General features: G+C 36.0%; 1 protein-coding gene across 1 annotated transcript in view; it reads right to left on the bottom strand.

The window, feature by feature from the left end:
- Positions 1-5068, bottom strand: part of LOC106879436 (proto-oncogene tyrosine-protein kinase receptor Ret) — a 391429-nt gene that overhangs the window by 136933 nt on the left and 249428 nt on the right. The window lies entirely within an intron of this gene.

Below are 5068 nucleotides of genomic sequence, written 5' to 3'. Positions count from 1 at the left end.
AAAGAAGCAGAAGCAGAAGCATGAAGTTGAAAGAGATATACATTTAATTCATAAAATATTTTAAATAATTTACTCCTTGGACGTTAATCAATCAACATCAGCTTATAAGTGCAAGTGTATCTCAATTTTCTAATGATAAACAAAGTGTTGTATATAAATGTGAGAGGCATTGGTCACACAAAAGGCATTGGTCACACAGAAACATTGGTCACACAAAGGCTATCAAAAGAATAAAAGTCTAGTATCTGTCAGAATCTGAGGTGTAAGTTGAAGTGGTATGTAGTTTAACTGGGTCCAAATGAGCAGAGATAGAAGCAGATATGAGGAAATGCTAGGTGTCTGCTTACATTTTGAATGACTGTATATCAAGAGCATATACAAAGCAGCTCTGTGTGAGTCGCGTTTGGATTTATGGGAACGTTATATAGAATGAAATTGCCATTAGAAATCATCGGGTAATGTGAGGCTGAGCATGTGTTGAGACTTTGAGGCCTTATATGTGTGCGTATGTGTGTGTGCATGTGTCTGTGTGTATGTGTGTATGTGTTTGTATGTGTGAGAGGGTATATTTGTGCGCGTACGTGGGTGTGTGCTTGTGTGTGTAACTGTTAACTGCGAACAAGGACAGCATTTCGTTCTGCAACCGTAATATACTACCAAATACATTAAAAGTTTTACAAGTCAATATTGTATAGGAGAGAGTGAGTGAATAAGAGAGAGAGAGAGTATGTGAGAGAGAGAGAGAGATAGAGAGATCAAAAGTAAATAGGCATTCTTTATTATACCGTTTTGTCTGTGCAGAGATTACACATAGCCAAACAGTTTCAGTCATTAGAAACTACACAAAGTATCTCTGCTAACTAGAATGAGAATTTACACGCATCAGCTGACCTTATATCATTTCTAGCAAAATCTGTAAAAACTGACAGTGTCTATTTACTCTTTAAATCTCTCTCCCACCCGGTCTATATCTTTCTCTCTCTGTATTTGTGTGTGTGTATGATGAAATCAAACCAAGTGATGATATTTTGACAGATCAAAATATGAAGAAATTAGTCCAATTCGCCATTTATATATAGCTAATATGTGTGTGCGTGTGTGTGAATGTGTGTGAGTCTTCCTGTCTGTGATGTCCCCACACCACCGCTTGACAACCGGTTCTGGAGTGTTTACTTCCCTGTAAGTTAGCGGTTCGACAAAGGAGACCGATAGAATAAATACCAGGCTTAAATAAGAAAAAATAAGTACCGGAGTCAATGTATTTGACTAAAAATTCTTCAAGGCGGTGCTCCAGCATTTCCGCAGTTTAATGATTGAATCAAGTAAAAGATAAAAGATATTTGTGTGTGTGTGTGTGTGTCTGTGTCTGTGTTTTTCCCACCACTGTTTGACAACTGGTGTTGGTGTATTTACGTCCTCGTTCGGCAAAAGTGATCAAAAGTACCAAGCTTTAAAAAATATGTACCGGGGTATATTCATTCGACAAAATATTCTTCATGATGGTGCCCTAGAATGGCCACAGTGTAATGATTGAAACAAGCAAGATGTGTGTGTGCGTGTATGTGCGTGTGTGTAACATACATGTATGTTCATCATTAGTGCAAACATATATGAGGGGGTGCCCAAAAGAAACCGGAATTTTGCAATATTATTTTTTTTTTTACTTTGTTTTACATGATTACACATTTATCGCCTTCAAAGTATTCTCCATTTGAAACAATATCTCGGCCCAGAAAGCGTTTTCTACAGTTCGAAGCAGTCCTGGAACTCTTTGAGAAGTGATGCTTTTTAACGCCTCCGTCATTTTTTCTTCACCTTTTCCACATCTGCAAAACGTTTTCCTGTAACGACTTTTTTCATTCGGAGGAACAAAAGGCGTTGCAGGGAGCAAGATCAGGTGAATAGGGAGGGTGTTTAAGCGGTGTCATTCCATTTTTGGTCAAAAACTGTCTCACACTCAAGGTGGTGTGCATAGGTGCATTGTCGTGATGAAACCACTACTCTCCACTTTGCCAATGTTCGGGGCGTTTTCGTCTTACCACATCTCACAAACGTTTCAGAACTGCCAAGTAAAATGTCTAGTTAACGGTTTGACTAGAAGGAACAAATTCTGTGTGGACAATTCCTTTCGCATCAATGAAACAAATTCAGTGTCATCTTGACATTGGACTTCACTTGACGCACATTTTGGGAGCGCGTGGTGACATTGAATGCTTCCATTGACTTGATTGCTATTTCGTTTCCGGGTCGTAGCCGTAGCACTGGTTTTCGTCACCAGTGATGACCTTCGAAAAGAGATTCGGATCAACTTACAACTGTACTTACAGTCCACGACATGCATTTAGTCGTCACAGCTTTTGATATTCCGTGAGGAAGTGAGTCGCAAATATTGTTGCAACTCTTTTCATTTGCAATTCCTCGCTCAAAATTCATTGGCAGGAACTCCAGGATACACTAGTTATACCAACAAGTTTGTCAATTGTTCGGCGACGGTCTTCCAAGATGAGTTCATGAATTTTCGTGATGTTTTCGTTCGTTCGAGAGGTCGACGGCCACTCTAAACAAGATTGGTCTTCAAGCGTCAAGTGTCCATTTCTAAAGCATGAAAGCCGCTCGTAAACTTGAGTTTTGCTCATGGCAGCGTCCTTATAAACTGTTTGAAGCATGACAACTATTTCGGCCGGCATTTTCTCCAGCAGAAAACAGAATTTCACGCTGCCCTTTCCTTTCAGCGATCACAAAAATCGACGAACAGAGGAGAAGCACTGCCAAACGATGACGCACTACGTGGCAGTACGACTCTATACGACGACGCCAGTCGGCAGACTGATGCCTGAGGGTGACATCAAGTGGCTTCTAGCAGCGGAAGCCTAAACTACACCGGGCTTGTCCCACAAAGAACGTTATATCCATGTACCAGGCATAAGCTGTCGCTTTAAGAAGAGAAATCTGAATCGTGAATAAGGAAAGTATAAGCTGAAGCTATAAATTGATAAACATAGCGACGTCATTAGATAATTGTTTATAAAAGTCAGAAATGTAGGAAATAAATAGAAGGAAAAAGGAAAAAGTGTATATGAAAAAGTGCACACTACCTATTGATAAAATATTAAAATTTTTGTTTTAATAATCGAGTTAAATTATATATCGGATATCAATATTGAAATAACAATTCATGTTGGTCACATTTTGACATATTCAAAAGTAAGAGATATATGCTGACTTCGTATATGTTTTCCGTGTATACAACCATCTCTAAATGAAGTGGAAGTTAAGAAGTTTTTATAGACTAACAACACATTAACTGAAATATGGTAACAAACGGTGGAAGAAATAAATCAAGCATACTGAGTGACAATAATTAATTTATGAATTAAATTATTTACAGAATACACAGGTTACTTCCACTCGGATACAGCTTATCTTTTAGTAAACGCCTGTAATTAATTCTATTAATAGTTCTGAATATTAACTGCGTCTTTCCTACTAGACACGAATCAATAGCAACAATACTGTTTTCCTGCAATTGAACGAGATATGTACATAAATAATTGGTGACTCAATACAGTGTTTATATCTTGTTGGTGACTACTGAACATGATTGACAACCACTGCAGAATTTATTACCCATAAATTTTGATAAAGATACCGAATTGTTCCTTCATTGAGGGTTATATGATAGTATTTAATCACTGCTGCAATGGAGATTGGAAGACTAATTATAGCAAGTTACGTGGCTCCTAAAATGTGAGTTTCAATATAGCAAACAACCATAAAAGTTAATTATTACTATATTCCAAGAATCTTTACGTCATTCACATATCGAGCAAGAGTTTTAGAGAGTAAAATTAGGAGTAACAAATAAATAAGATATTCGAGAAGGAAATTTGTAAGAGGGTGACAAAATGGCGGAAAAGTTTGGCAAAATAGACACATATAACGATAGAAGGATTCTAAAAGACCTTACTAAAAATTAATCAAATTATAATCAAGAATAGCTGTATATAATGAAGTAATGAGAAACTGAGAGATACATAGGGTAAATTGTAATAGGAAAATGGAGGAATGACAAGAAGCTAAGATGAAATAAAATGATATGGAAACTGAATTGCGTGATGGAAACAAAGAAACCGAAGGGAGAAATACAGAATGAGAGAGATACAGGCAGACAGAGAGAGAAGTAGAAGAGAAGAGAAATAGACGAGCTCAGATAGGGAGAAAAGAGAAACGGGATAAAGAAAAATACGGGGAGCAGTGAAGCAATATGAAGGATGAAAACATTGGAAGGAGGATGAACACATTGAAAGAATGTAAGGAAACGTTAATAAATGGGTAGATGAAGGTACTACTTAACAATAAATTTGTTGCCATATTTGTGTGTGTGTGTGCATGAGAGAGAGAGAGAGAGAGAGAGAGAGAAATAGAGAGAGAGAGAGAGTGAGTGTGTGTGTGTGTGTGTGTGTGTGTGTGCGCGCGCGCGCACGCAAAATAATGACATTCTCTGAGATTCGCCCCAGGCTGGGTTGTAGAGGACTACTGGAGCGAAAATCGAAGTATATCATAAATTTTAATAAAATAAATATATCTATCCACTTGGCCTGGAGTATTGAGTGCTTTATCAGATACTGTTTACACTACACAAAATATTTTAATATACTTTACATGACTTACATTACGATGGGTATGTATGCGTGTATGTGAGCACTTATATAATATATATATATATATGCCGACATATATATATACACACATTTATGCATAGATAGATATGTATGTGCGTGTGTATGTATATATATACATTTATATATGCATGTGTGTGTATATATATATACACAAATAAATATACATATATACATATATATATAGATACATATATATATATATGCATATATATATACACACATATATATATATATATACATATATAAAAATACACATATATATACATATGTATATGCATATATATATATACATATACATATATGCATATATATATACACACATATATATATACATATATATATGCATATATATATAAACATATACATATATATATATATATATATAT

Source organism: Octopus bimaculoides, chromosome 2 (assembly GCF_001194135.2).
Source record: "Octopus bimaculoides isolate UCB-OBI-ISO-001 chromosome 2, ASM119413v2, whole genome shotgun sequence".
In the NCBI taxonomy this organism is placed as follows: Eukaryota; Metazoa; Mollusca; class Cephalopoda; order Octopoda; family Octopodidae; genus Octopus; species Octopus bimaculoides.
Note: the sequence above shows the minus strand (reverse complement) of the source record. Positions and strands in the feature narration are given on the sequence as shown.